This window comes from Urocitellus parryii, chromosome 13, assembly GCF_045843805.1.
Source record: "Urocitellus parryii isolate mUroPar1 chromosome 13, mUroPar1.hap1, whole genome shotgun sequence".
NCBI lineage: Eukaryota > Metazoa > Chordata > Mammalia > Rodentia > Sciuridae > Urocitellus > Urocitellus parryii.
This window is the reverse complement of record NC_135543.1, coordinates 62567419-62585983: the sequence shown is the minus strand read 5'-3', so window position 1 is coordinate 62585983 and position 18565 is coordinate 62567419. Positions and strand designations below refer to the sequence as shown.

The window sequence follows — 18565 nt, the reverse complement described above, 5'->3', positions numbered from 1 at the left end:
TTTCTTTCAACAATGTTCTATAGTTTGCAGGGTACAAATTTTTCCTCCTGGATTAAATTTATTTGTAGGTATTTTATTTTTTTAGATGCTATTTCAAGTGGAATGAGTTTCTCAATTTACTTTTTAGTAAATATTCTTTAAAAAATTTTTTTTAAATTTTTTTAGTTTTAGTTGGACATATTTTTAAGTGGTGCTGAGGATCAAACCCAGAGTCTTGCACATGCGAGGTGAGTGCTCTACCTCTGAGCCACAACCCCAGCACCCCCGCACCCCGCACACAAACACTCTTGATTCTTATGTGTTGATCTTGTTCCCAGCAACTTTACTAAATTCATTTATTGGTTCAGTAGATTTCTGTGGATTCTTTGATCTTTTCTCTATATAAGTTCATGTCATCTGTGAATAGAAATAGTTTTCTGTCTTTCTTTGCAAACTGGATGCCTTGTATTTCTTTTTCTTGTCTAGGTGCCCCGGCTGGAACAACTCCTGGCACAGTGTAGAGTATTAGTGGTGAACCGGAGCCCCCTTGTCTTGCTCCTGATCTTAGGGTGAAAACCTGCTGTCTTTGAGCATGGTATTAGCTATAGGGTTCCCATACATGCTCTTTCTACATACTGAATGTTTGGGTTCCCCAAAGTTCATATGTTGAAACCTAATTCCCAATGCAAATGTAGAAAGGGGGAGGGGGCTTTGAAGGAGATTAGGCCAGAGACCTCATGAATGGGATTAGTGTCCTTATTTTTTAAAAAAAGACTCAAGACAGCTAACTAGCCCTTCTACCATGTACGGAAGGCAATGATGAGAAAGCATTGCCTATAAACTAGGACTCAGGCCCTTACTGGACAGCAAATCTAACAACTTTGATCTTGGATTTCCAGCCTCCTGAAATAAATCTCTGTTGTTCATAAGCCACCGGGACTATGGTATTTTGTTATAGCAGCCTGGACAAATACAAGTCCCTTTATGTCACTGAGGAAGTTCCTTTCTATTCCTAGTGTTTCTATAATGAAAGAAAGCTGGATTTGGTCAAAACTCTTTTCTGGGTATACTGAGATGATCATATAGGTATTTTTCTGTCATTTTGTTAATTTTGTTTAATTTTTATGTTGAACCACAATCTATTATCTTTAAAAAAATAATTAGTTAAAAAACCGTATTACTACACAAAAACTATACTGAGCACTACTTTAAAGATTTGTTGATTACTTCATTCAACATACATTTATTTTACTCCCGGGCATTATTCTAAGTATTAGAGGCACACTAGGCGCATGCCTATAATCCCAGCTGATGGAGAGATTGAGACAGGAGGATAATGAGTTCAAAGCCAGCCTCAGCAACTTAGTGACACCCTAGCAACTAAGCAAGACAATGTCTCTAAATAAAATATTAAAAGGGATGAGGATGTGGCTCAGCGGTTGAGTGCCCCTGGGTTCAATCCTTGGAAACAACAAAACAAAACAAAACGTCAGTCATCCCTACCCCACTAGAGTAACATTCTGAGTGGGGTGGGGGGATAAGCAAGAGAGATAAAATGTATTGTAGGGAAGTTTGTGATAGTGATCTGGGAAAAAGCAGGCAAGACCGGGAGGAGAGAGAATAAAGATGCTGAGATTTCCACAGTACAGCTCACAACAGCTCAGCTTGCTGAGATAGAGAAATCACTTTCAGTCAAGAGGAAACAATTGCCCTGAACGGACTCAGTGTCTTCCCCACAGTGACCCCCTGCCAAACCGCAAGCCTAACCAGGAAACCCCATCTCCCTTTGGCTCCGTGTTCTGCACCAACCAATATGACCCTGATGCCAAAATTAGCCTGGTTTTACGTGCTGCCAATGAACGAGGACATAAATGGGGCCAAAGGCTGCCCTCTTGAACCACAGCAAGGCTGCAGACTCTGCCAAAGGATGAATGAGCAGTGTTCCGAAATCCAATGCTCCAACTATCCTCCCTCTGTCAGTTTCATCCCCTTCCTTCTTTTTGATGGCCGCAAAAATTCAGGACCAGGCACGGCCCATAACTCCTGCAGGCTAACTGCCTGGCGCTGTACGGCTCTGTAACAATCTACAAGAGCTCCATTGTCCTTTCACCTCTGAGGCCCCACATAGGCACAGGGTGTGAACCCACTCCTCCAGCCTTCAGGATACCTGGAGGATGCAGCAGGAGACGGCACCTTCAGCACCTGAGCCACCCCAAGAGCAGCCTACCCAACCACAGGTGCCCAAAGAGACAGGAGGATCACGAGTTCAAAGCCAGCCTCAGGTTTTTAAACACCAGATATTATGCAGGTTAAACGCAACCTGATTTAAATGACAAGGCAGCAACGTACTTATTAATCGCTACACAGACCTTGGCTACACAGAGCTTCCTAGGGAGGGGCTGCCATCTTGGGCTGAGCAAAGCCTCCTTCAGCCAGTGCTTCCTTCGCCCTCTCCCCTGGTGGCGGACAGGAAGCAGGGTGGAAGCCACAGGAAGCGGCTCTGCCTCCTCTTGTGCACTGGCCAGTCAATTAGCATGTCGCCATGAGGGGCAGATGCACATGAATATGGAGCACACGGCCTCGTGTTCCTGCTCAGTCTGGCGAGCCACGGAGCCACTCATCCGGTTCTGTCCAAAGCCATGGGGGTGGGGGTGCACCCTGAAGGGAAGGAAAGTCCCCAAAGCCCCTCCAGAGGGACGTGAAACTCAAAGTGGCCAGGCCCCGGCAGCCCCAGAGGGTATTTCTGAGAGGGACAGTTTCTACATCCAGGTGTACTTTCTGATGGAAGATGCTGGACACAGTGGCCTCTGGAATATTCCACAGAGCAGACAGTGCTGCTGATGTCATTCATTTACATCAAGAAAAGGGAGACTCGGTAAAAGGCTTGTGAGCCTGACGGGCAACAGGCATAACCAGACATTTCCTAAGTAAAACCAAAACACCGAAATGAGATTACGGGTTGGCGTGAGCTCAGATGAGCGTGGGGAGGTGAAAATATGCCATGTCTAATTTTATTTATCAGATTAGAGCGATTTCTATAGGAAATTACTGTTCTTCACTCATCAACACAGTTTAAGGCAATGTAAACACGCTCTCATTGCTACTGTGCCCAGAGACTTCTCCGCTGAGCTATTAGCCATAGTTTCCTTTTATAAAAACCATAATAGAAAATGTGGCCAAACAGATAGATGGAGTGTTCCCAGCAATATGGAGAAACAGTTGTGTTTATGCAGAGATTAGTCTTTCAAATTGAGAGATCTCCAAAGCTCCATTTGTACTTGAAAGGCTTGTCTTTTTGTTAACCAGTAAATAGCTCATTCATATTCCACAAAGAAAACCCTCTAAATTGGGAGAAATAGCCATATTTAACATTAGGTAGAGAAATGGGGCTGAAAGCGAGAAAAGAAGCCTATTTCCCCCATTTCTTGGACTAGATTAAAGCTTTCCTTTATAATTTAAAATAGCCTCTGTTTTTTTCCACATGTAAGAGGCAGAAATTTCATGAAAGGCTGAGCAGTACTATCCATAAATGCAGAAATTGTGCCAGAGAACAAGTTAAGAAACACATTTTTTAAAAAGAAATCTTGGGTCCTCTTCTCATATTCTGCAGTATGTATTTTTTAGCTGTTACATCTGCTGCAAAGATGGGGGTGGGGTGGGGGGTGGTCGTCAAGAGGGCCTGAAACACAGCCTGCCGGGATGGGGCTCCAGGCCAGGGCCGGCTCTCCTGAAGCACGAGGTGCCCGTGGGAGTACCTACAGTCAGTCACTTGGGATTCAGAATAAGGATCAGAATCATGTGAGCGGGTGGACACGGCAGGATATAAAATAAAGCCACTGGAAGGCAGGAGGAATTCATCACCAACTCCAAAAGATGACAAGTTGGGAGATGACAATATGTGTTAACAACTGTTTTTAAGCCTGTTTAACCATAAAAATAACGGAATGGAGCTCTGACGTCCACGGGCAACAGAGGGAGTGAACCCCACTCTCTTTTCCAGCCTTGTTTCTAAGGGACGCCGTGGGCTCAGGCCGCCACAGAGCTGGAGTGGGTCTGATGAGCAGGGTGCCCCTGAGGAAGGTGATGGAAGTGAGCGGAAACAGAGGGCCGGGGAGAAGGAGACGCCCGAGAGGCTCAAGGTCAGCACGAGAGTTCACGGGGGATGTGGCCCAGGAGGAGGTCTGCTCCCTGCATACCTGAATCTGGAAGCCCGTGTGCTATGGGGTCACCAACTATTGTACAGAGACCCTCAGCCATGGGTGACTGCAGCAGCCAGGAACAGGGACATGGCTCCACTTCCCTCCAAATCCATCCACAGTTCCTGGCACTGGTAGTCTAGACTTGCCTGTCAGCCCTCCCTTAAGAGTGCAGGAAGGCTGGTATAGCAATGCCACCAAAGTGTCCAGGCTCCCACTAACATCTCCCTTGAGGGCGCTATTACACTCATGAAGTCCAGGCAGCAAAGTGCTTTCTGCCAACAGGCCAAACACCTCTGGCTCTTCTATTACAGCTCTGCTTGGGGCTTTTCTGGACTATATCTTCACTGTCCCTGCTCCGCCCCTTGCAGCCACCAGGACTGAGCTGCCCTGGTCTTCTGGGCCATCTCTCTGCTGTGCTGACACCTTCCTTTCTTGGGGAGTCTTTAAGGCTTGAGCATGGAAAGACTCTGCATCAGTCAGGTAAAAAAGACAAACCCTAATTATGTAGCTCCCAGAGTCCTTCTTTCATCCACTGCCTGCCCGATTGTCACAGCTAAACTCACCTTATCTTCTATCAAACTTGGCATCTTAACCAGAAAACCAACCCCTCCCTGACTGCATGGTTTGGGTTGTCACATCACCGTTCACCTAGCTTGACATCTGGACACTTGTCCAGGCCTCTCCCCTTGCAGCTCCACAGTCCACCAGGCCTCCTTCTGTGTTCAGGTGACAGTGTGTTCCACTCACAAAGCCTTGCTTCCTGGTCCTACTGCCCCGTCCTCCTGACAGTCAACCCAGGCCACTCCAGAAGACATAGGGGTGCCCATCACTTGCTATGAGCAGTGCCAACGCTGATGACAACAGACATTCAGCAAGGGTCTCGGGCACCCAGAGGTAGGCCACCCACCTGTCTTTAGAGAAGGGCTGTCTGGTAGGAGCGGGGTCCCCCCAGCAGGGTGGCCAGCTTGGCACAGGAAGAAAGCACAGGAATGATTTGATTTTTGTCTCATTCTTTGGTAATCCTTTGATTCTGTACATATAAAGTTTATAATAGTGCACATATATAATTTTTAAATAATAAAGCACACATATAAGGAGGATTACCATTTGGGGGTCCAAAATCTTTTATGAAAAAGAGGCCCATGTTCTAAAACATCAGAATCCATGAATCCTCTGCCTTAAATTCTCTGATCGTTGAGCCTCTTTTTTTGTTCAATCTCGACAGTGTCTACTCCTAAGACACACATATGTCCTTTCTTTCTTTTTTCTACTCAGCACCAAATCAAGTAGCAAATTAAAAAATAACATAAAGTCAGGGACACATATGGCATGGGTCACATGGCAGGGATCCCCTCTCGTGGATTGCCCTGAAATGATCAACTTAGGACAATAACACCAGTTAATCAGTGCTCTCAAATACACTATTCTTCCAGTACATTCTCTGCAGAGCACCTCCCCTTTGTATTCCTCTTCAGCAGGGACCCTGGGACATCATGCAGGGAAATGACTCAGGAGGCTTGCTGAGTGGCACTGAGCAGGTGTCAAAGCTGTATCTCGTGTGTGACTTAAGGCAGAAGCTCAGGGGATATTTATTCACCTCTAAACTGAGAGGTCTCCAGCCAGCATAAATGTTCTATAGCTATCCCTCATAAAGTGTAAACACCACCTGAGAACACACAGAACCAGAAGGTTGCTACTTTATTTAAAAAATGATCTTTTTGTAGGCAAGATCAGTTTCCTATTGCTGCTGTAACAAACTCTCACAAAAATAGTGGCTGAAAACACCGATTTAATAGCTTATAGTTCTGGAGGTCAGAGGTCCAACGTGAGCCTCCCTGGGCTGCACACTAGGAGCTGGCAGGCCAGGCTGCTCCCAGAGTGGGGATGGATTCTCGGACTTCCTCATCTGCTAGATGCCGCCCACATTCCATGGCTTCCGTCCCTTCCTTCAAAGCCAGCAGTGGTGGGTGGAGTCCTCTCCACACAAGTCTGGGGCCTCCCTCTGAGAACAGGAAGAAGGGTCTATTCTGAGGATACATGTGTGAGGCCCAGCCTGGACACTTCAGGGTCACTTCTGTACCTCAAGGTCCTTAACCTTACTCAGACCTGTGAAGTCCCTTTGGCGAGGTGAGGTGACATTTTTCTAGGATCCAAGGACTAAGATACCGACCTCTCTCCAAAGCTCCATTTGTACTGATACGAAAAGGCCTGGGACACCACGCATGCTATGAGGATCAACAGCAGTGCCTGGTGTCAACTGCCTGCAGGTTCCTCTCAGGTTCTCACCCCCCCCCCCAGGCGAGAAGCCCAGGATGACGCTGGAAGAACTGCTGCGCGCACAGGAAAGACTCCTGCTCCGTCCTCAGCCACGGCCACGAAGCTCAGCCTTGCTCCACCGCGCTCATAAATGGCACTTCTAAAGCAAAGTGCAGCTTTCCTTCTAGCTGCTAAATTTATTTTGCACAAGTGGCATTTGAATGCCGCATCCCGCAGAGTCAGCACCACTGCATGGCTTTGCTCCCGTGTTCCTGCCTCAGGACCAGCTCCTCCCTCTCGCTTCCTACACCCAGGACCTTCACATCTGGGCACTGTTGTCGCTGCCCAGTGGAGGACTCACGGTTACATACTCTCAACAAAGCAATGAGAGGCTCTGCCGCTCTTCCCACTAAGGAAAGCAGAGGCATGGTTACAACGTGCACCGATGACAAACACCACGGCTGCTCCACCTACTTGCTCCTCGGACAGACACTGACCAAGTGTCATGGTGCTCATGGTGCCGTGCAGGACAGAAGACCCCCAGGGCGAGGCCTCACCACAGGCGGGGCGGTGGGATGAACGCTGGATTAGCACCCTGCCCGGGGAAGGGGATCCTCCAGGACAGCAGAGAGCTCATCCTGTAGCAGAGAGCACTACAGAAGTTTATGCGGGGAACCAGAGCTGGACCAGGACAGACAGGGGCACGTGGGTCTTGGGAGGCGAGGGAGAAGGCAAAGAGGGACAGAGCAGCTTCAGACAGCCCAGTTGGTCCCGGAATTTAAAGAAGTCACAGTTCTGCTGCCCTACAGTTTAACAGGACCCGTTGGCTTGGGACTAGGGCCCAGACCTACGCTGATGGGGTACATTGGCTCAGTCTGCAAAAATGCTCCTATTCTCCCATTTGTGTGCAATACTTTGAGACAGTAAAATTACAATAAATGCAGATGTATATGACCAATTTGTATGTCCAATCACATGCCGTGTGATGACATTTTGGTGGACGATAGACAGCGCCTAGGAGGTACATACCACACAGCCGAGGTATATGAAGGCTATATCATCTAGGTCAAGATAAGCATACACCAAGAGGTCCACACAATGACAAAGTCCTAGTGACACATTTCTTAGAACATGTCCCTATCGATAAGCACAACATAACTATGTACTCACGTGCACACACTCACACACACACACACATCATAAATGTTGTCAAAATAATCACACATTAAGTTCCTACTATGCAGCAGGCTTTGTGCTGGGCATTGGGGGTCCAAAATGAAGGAAACACAGTCCCTCCTTGATAGGGGAAGTGCTGGGGAGTGATATTGGCCAATCTCTCGTTACATTGTGTGCATGTACAAATATGTAACAACAAACCCGAGCATTATGCACAACTATAATGCACTGATAAAAAAAATATGGGGAGAAAAACATAGTCCCTCCCCTCTGGAGGGATTTCCTCATAATCTAATAGGAGAGACGTAATTAAACAAATAATTAAAATTCACCATGGTGCGGCTTGAAGGAAACACAAAGTGATACAAAACACAATGCAAAGAGAAAGGAAAGAAACCCACTGAGAACTGCACTGATCCAGGTGCCCTGCTGGCCGCCTCCTCCCTGGGGGGCTCCTCACCCACAGCTACTGAAGGAGACACGGGAGAGGAGCCGAGAGTGGAGGAGGGAGCCACGAGCACCAGGATGCACTGGGAGCCAGGGCTCTGAACAAGAAACAGACCGCTGGGGCAGTGGATGTGGCTCAGTTGGTAGAGAGCCTGCCTCGCATGCACAAGGCCCTGGGTTCAATCCCCAGCACCAACAGACTATTAGGGCAGGAAGAGACTGACACATGCTGTGCCCCAGCCACAGGTCAGGTAAGGCTGTCCCCACTCTATCCTCCTCCCTCAAGCATATGTCACAAGCAACTGAGCCCCCCTCCTCCAGACCAAGTAAAGAGGGCACACCTCAGAGAGGTGACCCGGTCATGGGATATGCTGATGCCCCTGTGTGTCTCCACCTGCCCAGCAGGAGCAGGTGCCACCCCAGGCTCCAGCTCCTTCTGGCCACTGCTGCTCAGGGCCATTTAAGGACCTTCCTGAATCTTACAAACGTCTTTCAAATCCCATAAAAAGCTCCCACATCTCCTGTGAGACAAAGAACGAGAGCTGACCAGAAGATGGCCATTACATTTAATCAACATTTAATTAAATGTGTGCATTTCAATTTGACAGTTTTCTATCTGGGGGACGGTACCATTTTTTTTCAGGTCTCTAATATTTGCTTGGAAACCCAAGGCTTCCTGCCTCAGTGCCTGCATGCCCACCAAGCCCGGGAAACCCTGGGTCCTGGTGCCAGGGTGCACCTCAGCATCCTTCCCCTCTGCAGAGCTGCTCCTGGCCCCTCCCACCTGCAGCCACTCCCTTGCACAGGACCTGGCTCAGGTACACACAGGTATCCTGACACCAGCCTCTGCTGGAGGCAACCATGCCCGGCACAGGGGCTGCTGCACTGCCAAGGTCACATCCACCCACTCAACACAGACTGAGCACCTTCCAGGACCCACCCCCCATTCCTGCTGCAGGAATCCAACCCAGTGTATGTCTCACAACCACAGGCTGCTTCTGCAGGCTCAGGGGCCTGTGATGTCCAAAGGCCACACGAAGCAGGCAGCACATCAGTGTCTGTCACAGGAGCAGCATCTCTCTGCGGCTTGGCACACTCTGGACGAAGCCAGGCCCTTGCCCACCTCACCTGTGCCAGCTGCCTGGATCCGTGGCTTAAGTGGTCTCCCAGTCTGGGCCAGCCACGTCCTCCTATCACCCTCTTTGAACAGTCATCCTTCAGCGTGGACACATGCCTCCAGCCCCGGAGCAGCAGGTGGCATCTGCCAGGCTGCTCACCCCGAGTATCGGTTTCACCTGCCTGATTTCTGCAAAGTGAGAACAGCAAATAAGGGGTGGGTGCCTGGCTACTAGTAAGAATAGAGAATATCAAGAGGAGGGAGCTGCTTGCCCACATGGCCAAGAAGCACATGCAGGACAAAACTGTAGGCCAGAAATTGAAAAATCCTTACTATTTGTAGTTTAATGCAATGTATTGAAATGCATTTCCTCTAAATTTGGTATTGTGGAATTCTTTGACGCATTTATACAACACACTGGAAACCTCGTTCTATTGCTTGAAAACTCCTTCTAAATAAACGTTAACCACAGACTGTATAAAATCCAGTTTATTTTAATCAAACAACTGCATTTTATCATTGTTGTTAACATTTCTCCTCTGCACGGACACCAGGATGTCAGGGGGGCTCTTACATCATCACAATCCAGAAAGGCAGCTCATCAACTTTAGAAAGGAGGTAGGATTTTCTCTGGAGAACACCACCACACTGAACAAAACCAGCCACAACACTGGGGATGCGAGGACCACGGCCTCCGTCCAGTCCCCGGGCTCTGCAGCAGCCCCAGAATGAACATCTGCAGCGTAGACGCCGTGCCCATTAGCCCTGCAGCCTGTTAGCATATTTTAATGCTGCGATCACAGCTTTCTATTTCTATCAAGGTGCTACGAGGTGCCAGACTCTGGATTCACACATTGCGTCATAATTGTCCCCTGTGAACAGATTACACAGCAATATTGGGGACAGGGTTGAAAGGGAGTGAGCAGGGCTGACAGTGGGAAGGCAGATGGAGCTCAGGCAAGCTGTAAAGAATGGATGGGCCGCCACGCCGGGGAGGCTCTGGGTTTTGCAGACCCTGGTAGGTAGTTTGTGCCCCGATGAACGCCTCTCTTGAAAAAAACCTTGAAATAATCACATTATTTACAAAGAAACACCTCTCTTGGCTAAGTGTTGCATTCAATATTTATCTCATTAAAGTTATTAACAGAAGTCAAGTCACTGGTTCAGAATGCTTTTTTGAGTCACAAGGGAACATAGGGATCAAAACTGCCTTCCTTGCCAGCAGACTGAGAAAACCTCGGCCCGAGGTGTTAATGAACCAAGGTCACTGCAGAGAGAACAGAGATGCTGAATCTTTATATTAACTCATTCTTGTGAAACAAGGAACCCATACACCCAATGTGACCTAGGATGCAAATAAATCTCAGTGCTGCAATTCCAAGAAAAGCATTGTTGTGGATCCCACCCCTTCTGAACCTCACATCCCAAGTTCACACAGGGCACTAAGGCGACTCACAGCCTCCTGATTTCTGCTGTGCCTGTGGGTGCACGTGGACCCACATACAGAAGCAAAGCAAAGCAAAGCTCCCCCATCATGTCTTCTCAAAAGGCAAGAGAGCTGGACCCTGCCCCTTTCTTCGAGTCTGACTCTGGCTGTGCCGCAGAAGTTGCATCTGCACCGGGGAAGCATCCCGGACCTGCCTGCTCCCCACACGCCCAGCCCCTCAGTGCACCCCTCTGGCCAGAAAGCGGGCCTGGGAAACAGTCTATCTCCATCCCCTTCCCTCCCCCTGGAAATCTGCACTTCAGGACAGACATTCCCAGCAGGGTCAGTGGCTTGGTGTCTCTAATGAGCCCTGGGGTCTCCTCTGCCTCTGGCTGTCCCAGAAGGTGGTGGGCAGCCTCCACTCACAGGCACAGCCCAGACTGCTGTGAATTTCCGTAAAGGTAAGGAGGGATGCTATGTGTTCCCACCACATCCAGCTGTCCAGACCGTTAAATGAGATGATTCCAGCAAAGCGCTTAGCTCACCCTCAACCCAGCGGAGCTGCTGAGGCACGAGCTCAGACCTCTGAGAAGCTCTTGAAGGTTGCAGAATACACAATGTCAACTGCTGTGACCGGACTCCGCCAACGGGCGTTGCTTCCTCACGCCGCAGCACCGGCCAGCCGGCTCCTGGCAGAAGACGTCAACCACCTTTCCCATCAGGGGGCCATCTCAGCCCAGTGTCCCCACCTGCCCACCTCTGTGCTCTGCCCAAGCCCCGAGGACGAGGCTTCTCCCCCTCTGTGCTGAGCTCATCCGATTCAGCCCCTCGAGGGGGTCTTCCTACTCTAGTGGCAGCCACCACCCTGAGATGTCACCTCCCTGGATAACCGCAGACCCACCCTCCCTTCCTCCATTAGTCCCTCCCTCCCTCCCATCACACACCCGGAGTCTTCAACATGACACCCGATGTCACACGGGCCCTGAGAGCACCGTACTGACAGGTGGCCCAAGAGCCACAGTGGACCCCATACAGGGGACACCTCCAAGCCAGGGCACACTCTGACTAACTGATTCATCTTCCGATGTGGCCGCAGGACTCATTTCAAACCCTGTGGAACAGGCGCCACTCTGCCCAACGTGCTGGGCTGCACCCTCAGATGACCTTCCAGCTATGTCCCTGTCTCTGCCCTGGGGGGGGCATGCCACTCTTACTAGAGGTCACCTGACCTCCAGGTGACCCCCTTCTCTACTTCTTGTCTTTCCCTGTCACCACCTGACCTGACAAGATAGTGTGGGGACTTGGGAAAGAGAACTGGCCTCTGTGCCCCTCCAAATTCATAGGTTACGATCCTAACTCCAGGTCATCAGAGCAAAGCCCTCATGAATGAGATAATGTCCCCATAAAAGGGACCCCACAGAGCTTCGTTGACTCTGCAGCCACATGAGGTCACATCAAGGGATGTGGACTGTGAGCCAGAAAGTGTGCCCTCACCAGACACTGACTCTGGCAGCACCTGGACCTCGGAACTCCAGCCCCCAGATCTGTGAGCATTAAATATCTGAGGTCCTTAAGCCACCCAGCTTGTGGCATCTTGCTGGACAGACTAAGAAGCACACATGTTGGGGTCTCCACCAAAGACGACGCTTTCTGCCCTTGGAAGAGTTATTTCAACTCTCTGGGTTCTGTTCTCCCATCACCCCCACACTCCCGCCAAGGCTGCCCAGGAGCAGAGTGTCCTCCAGACACCAGCACCGTCCAGGATGATGCCTTTCCTCGGTACCCAGGCTCCCGGAGATGTCCCTCTGTCCCACACAGGGGCACCGAGAGACTGACTCCTGTGTGGATCTTCTCAGGTGCTGTGTCCTAGGGCGGGTGGAACAGGCTGGAAGGCAGGTGGCCACTGCTCCCCACAGGGTTGGCAGGATGCACTATCAGGTCCAACAGGTGGAGACTCTCCTGGTCCTCTGAGGTCAGACTGGCATTGACAATTTGGGTTCCATGTGCCCTCTCTCTCTGGGACACCCACAGTGGACACTTCCATCTTCTAACCACAAGGAAGGGGAGGGGGGAGGGTCTCTCTGAGGGGTGCGTCCTCCTTGGCTGCCTTTCTGTGGGAAAACACGTGAAGTCAAAGACAGATGCAGGCCAACCGCGGGCAGGTGAGTGGTCTTCCTTGACAGACCCGGTCACGCGCCCACAACAGAGCTGCTACTGGACCTGAACCTGCCACCGGCTTCAAACCAGGCGTCTGACCTGCCGGCAGAGGCCCCCGCCAAACTTTCACTCCAATCAGGAGCCATCCTCCCTTCTAAAGGGTGCCTTCCCGCATAGGGGCAGGCAAGCTGAGTCACATCCATACCCTTGGTGGCACGCTGCCCTGGCCCAGGGTAGAAGGAGGAAGGGCCAGGGGTCTAACTCAAATTCCTTTTTCTTCCAATTTGTAGGCACAGGAACGACCCAGGAGTCACCAGAGTAAACCTCTGTGGTCTTTGAAATGGGCAGAGGCACGTGATGCTCCTCTTATCACAAGTGACAGAGCCAAGAAGTGCTCAGTCCTCGCTGACAGTGGCCCCCAGCACCCAGGCGGGGTAAGCGTGGCCAGAGCTGCCAGCCTGGGTAGGTTCCACAGAACGCTCACCCCTAGGGTCACTCCACCTCTGCAGAACCTGACACATCACAAGATGGCCTTGATCTTCAGCTTCGTTTCTGTGACTACCCCCAGTGGTCCCTTCCGAGCTTCACTGAATACCCTTTTGGGTCATTTTCACAGCCAATGTATGGCCCAGGACCAACAAGCCAAGCGAAGAGGTGCCAGGCAAACTGAGTCACATCCACCCGCTTGGTGGCACGCTGCCCTGGCCCAGCCTCATCCTGGTGGCAATGCCCCCTCCCCCAGCCACCTTCACAACCACACTGAGAGTCACTATGAATGGAAGCTGGCTTCTGGCACCAGGTGACCCCCTTCCTGGCCCCCAGGAGACAAGAGCTGAAGAGCCGTCCTGATCATCCACATACAGTCGAGCAGGGCGCTTAGGAGATTTTTACTTAATGTCCTCCAGCACCAGGGTAGAGCCGCTCACCACGGGATCCGGCTTTGGAAAGTTCTCAGAGATTCCTCAGAAAAGAAATCCAGCCCAGCGAGACTCTGAACCCTTCCAAATTATGAGGCTAAACCCTAGGAAATGATCAGTCAGGACCAAGGGTTTCCACGGGAGCCATCCTGGGTTCTTCAACGCACACGGTTAACGCAGGTCACCCGACAGCCTGCGTTCTGGGTTTCATGACACTAATGACGTCCTGCTTTTCACCACAACTCTCCCCTGGCCTTTGAGGATGGGGGCTGAGTCAGATCATTCTGCATTCCGTGCAGGAGCACAGTTTAAATCAATAGCGTTATCATACCGCGACTGTCCCTTCCCGTTCTCCCTAATGCCTAATAATTGTCAAGTTTGCACTAAAATTGATCAGCAACGGAGGCCCTTTCTCTTAACACCCCTCCCCGCACACCAGCCCCACCAGCCCCGCCAGCCCCCGCTCCCCCAGGAAGCAGGAGCGGCATTGATTACAGGAGAGCTTGCCCTGACTTTCCCCAGTTACTTAAGCCGGCGTCTCATTGCGTGTCCTTAGAGACCAGGGCTTCGCTCAGGCAGAGAGCGTCTAGACAGTATTCATGACCCATCTGTCTGGCACGGCCCAGCGGATGGCAAACTCTATTAGAACTGAAACCATTTTTCCCTCCTCCTCCTCCCATCCCTCTTTCCCTTTGCGAAGCAGGAATCTGATACTGAAAATTACTATCATTGTTGCAATTCTCAAAATAGCACCACCAGACTTTCATTAACATCCACGCTAGACTACTAAATATTTAAAGAAGTGGATAAATTTCACCCGAAGTGGGGCAGCCCCACACACATGAAAGCAGTCACGGAATCAAAATGTAAATCTAAAGAGGTTGTTTTTATCTGAGTAAATTTAGTGTCACAGCAGGAGGAAATGAGGCCTAGGGTTTATTAAAACTTTCCCTCCCATTTGTTCTCTGCCTTTGTTTATTTGAAAAGGCAGAATTACTGCTCAAGACCCTGCGAGGTTTTAATTGATCAGAAACCATCTCGGAGAAACAAAGGCACAGACCAAAGACCTCCCTCCCTCCTCCCGACTCCCCCGCCCCACAAACTCCCCCAGGTAAGAGCTTGTTGCCAGTGACAACCTGCTGCAACCTGATCCCGCAGAGTCCCCAGGCCGGCCAGGGACGCCCATCCTCCTCCTCGCCATGTTTTAAATACCATCTTGGATCATTTTCACATGTGTCAATAAATTGTTTTGCCATGGTTTTTCTTTTTTCCTTTTTTTTCAAGTTGAAAAGGGGGCAGGGGAGCAGCTCTGTCAATACACACGGCTCTGCAGAACAGCTGGACGCACTGTAAGTGGCCTCTGCTGTTGGCCTTGATCAAGGTAAGCCAGAATTAAGCATTAGGCCTACGGGAGCTTGGCGCATCCCCGGCCCCACCACACCAGGAGAAATGGGTAACAAGCTGGAAGAGCTGGCCCTCCCCCTGGGGGGGATCCTGAAGCTCTGCCCACCCCTCCACTGGTGCAGCTGCAAGAGTCCGGCAGGCCACAACTCACACAGGCCAGGGCATGTCAGGGGCCTAGGGCTGAAAGCTCTTGCCTGGTCAAGGTGGGCTCTAGGTGCCCACAGGGGAAGGGCAGACAGAGCTGGCCCACCAGGGGCAGCTGAGTCGCCCACCTCGAGGGAGGGGCTGGCTCCCCAGGCACGTAACTAGGGTCCAAGGAGGGTCACCTTGTCCATCAGGGAAGCCCCAAGGAACCCACTGAAATCAGTGACCCCAAACACCTGGGATTCCTGGGTTGATTTTTCCCAATCCATTTCAAAATCCAGCATGAAACCAAGATTCTCATAATCCACACATGGATTAAAAATTATCACGTCCATCATTGTTCTTGGAGCACCCAGTTCTGTGGCCCTTCAGAATAGGAGACTGCTTGATCGCCACTCCTCAATCCTACAACCTTCCAAGAACTGGTAAGTTGATCCCCTTCTTACTAGAAACACACCACGACAGGGAGAAAATCCAAAGGGAGAATCAAAACCCCATCTGAGTTCAAGACCTCGGAGCAGCATGTTCCGCTGTGTGACTGAGTGAATGGCCCGCCCTCTCTGAGCACCACACGCCTATGAAACCTGCTAGGCTGGTGTGAGAGACGCGGGAGGTGAAGCGTGTGAAGGCAAAGGCAGCTCCTACCTCACCTCACCTCACCTCACCTCACCTCACCTCACCAGGGGCTGCGGATGTCAGATAAGACCTGCTGAGTGGTAAGCCCACGCCAGGCCCCCCCAGATGTACTGAGGAGTTGCTGGGTGCCAGGCGCTGGTCTAGCTGCTTGACCTGCAGACCTCATTAAGCCCTCAGAACCACTGTTTGAGGGAGACACCATCACTATACACCTCAGTTTATAATGAGAAAGGCAAGGTCCAAAAAGCTGAGCAACTTGCCTACAGCCACAGTGACTGAGGACTAGCACCAGAGCCCAGGGCACGACACTCCAGGGTGTGGTTTGAACCACAGCCCCACCTTGTCATCATTCCTGCCACTGTCTGTCACAGTGTCCACAGGAAACAGCACCCTTCACAACACTGTCACAGCATCCATAGGAAACAGCACCCTTCACAACACTGTCACAGCATCCATAGGAAACATCACCCTTCACAACACTGTCACTGTCCACAGGAAACATCACCATTCACAACACTGTCACTGTGTCCACAGGAATCATCATTGTTTATGACACTGTCTGTCACTGTGTCCACAGGAAACATCACCCTTCACAACACTGACACTGTGTCCACAGGAAACATCACTGTTCACAACACTGTCACTGTGTCCACAGGAAACAGCACCCTTCACAACACTGTCACAGCATCCATAGGAAACATCACCCTTCACAACACTGTCACAGCATCCATAGGAAACATCACCCTTCACAACACTGTCACTGTGTCCACAGGAAACATCACCCTTCACAACACTGTCACTGTGTCCACAGGAAACATCACCCTTCACAACACTGTCACAGTGTCCACAGGAAACAGCACCCTTTACAACACTGTCACTGTGTCCACAGGAAACATCACCCTTCACAACACTGTCACTGTGTCCACAGGAAACATCACCCTTCACAACACTGTCACTGTGTCCACAGGAAACATCACCATTCACAACACTGTCACAGTGTCCACAGGAAACATCACCCTTCACAACACTGTCACTGTGTCCACAGGAAACATCACCCTTCACAACACTGTCACTGTCCACAGGAAACATCACCCTTCACAACACTGTCACAGTGTCCACAGGAAACAGCACCCTTCACAACACTGTCACTGTGTCCACAGGAAACATCACCCTTCACAACACTGTCACTGTGTCCACAGGAAACATCACCCTTCACAACACTGTCACAGTGTCCACAGGAAACAGCACCCTTCACAACACTGTCACTGTGTCCACAGGAAACATCACCCTTCACAACACTGTCACTGTGTCCACAGGAAACATCACCCTTCACAACACTGTCACAGTGTCCACAGGAAACAGCACCCTTCACAACACTGTCACTGTGTCCACAGGAAACATCACCCTTCACAACACTGTCACAGTGTCCACAGGAAACAGCACCCTTCACAACACTGGTACTGTGTCCACAGGAAACATCACCCTTCACAACACTGTCACTGTGTCCACAGGAAACATCACCCTTCACAACACTGTCACAGTGTCCACAGAAAACAGCACCCTTCACAACACTGTCACTGTGTCCACAGGAAACATCACCCTTCACAACACTGTCACTGTGTCCACAGGAAACATCACCCTTCACAACACTGTCACTGTGTCCACAGGAAACATCACCGTTCACGACACTGTCACTGTGTCCACAGGAAACATCACCCTTCACAACACTGTCACTGTGTCCACAGGAAACATCACTGTTCACAACACTGTCACTGTGTCCACAGGAAACATCACCGTTCACGACACTGTCACTGTGTCCACAGGAAACATCACCATTCATAACACTGTCACTGTGTCCACAGGAAACATCACTGTTCACAACACTGTCACTGTGTCCACAGGAAACATCACTGTTCACAACACTGTCACTGTGTCCACAGGAAACATCACCATTCATAACACTGTCACTGTGTCCACAGGAAACATCACTGTTCACAACACTGTCACAGCATCCACAGGAATCATCACTGTTCATGACACTGTCTGTCACTGGGTCCACAGGAAATATCACTGTTCACGACACTGTGTCACTGCATCCCACAGGAATCATCACTGTTCACGACACTGTCACAGCATCCACAGGAATCATCATTGTTTATGCCGCTGTCTGTCACATTATCCACAAGAAACATCACTGTTCACAACACTGTCACAGTGTACAGAGGAAACATCACCATTCATGACACTGTCACAGCATCCACCAGAACATCCTATTCCTGATGCTATCTGTCACAGCATCCATAGGAAATGTCACTGTTCATGACACTGTCACAGCATCCACAGGAAGTGTCGCCATTCATAATACTGTCTGTCACAACAGGTCCACAGGGAATGTCACCATTTGTGATGCTGTTACAGCATCTACAGGAGATGTCATTGTTCAAAAAAGTATCTGTTACAGTGTGTCCACAGGAAATGTCACCATTCCTAACACTGCCACAGTGTCCACAGGAAATGTCCTCATGTGATACCGTCACAATATGTTCACAGGAAAGTCAGCATTCATAACGCTGTCACAGCACATGTACAGGAAATGCGTTGCCAGAGTTCTATGAAACTTACCATGCAAGGGTGCACGCCATGAAATGGGGCCCATTCAGCCAGGACTGATCAGCACCTGAGGCTGCACAAACACTCCTGCACATTT

The 18565-nt window shown here is 50.3% G+C and overlaps 1 protein-coding gene and 1 non-coding gene across 9 annotated transcripts in view; one reads left to right on the top strand and one right to left on the bottom strand.

Annotated features, from left to right (window-relative positions):
• Positions 1–18565, bottom strand: part of Ldlrad4 (low density lipoprotein receptor class A domain containing 4) — a 381472-nt gene that overhangs the window by 162338 nt on the left and 200569 nt on the right. The gene's annotated exons all lie outside the window — the stretch shown is intronic.
• On the top strand, positions 8183–8255 carry Trnaa-cgc (transfer RNA alanine (anticodon CGC)). Its single transcript has one exon. It is a non-coding gene; the product is annotated as a tRNA-Ala (tRNA).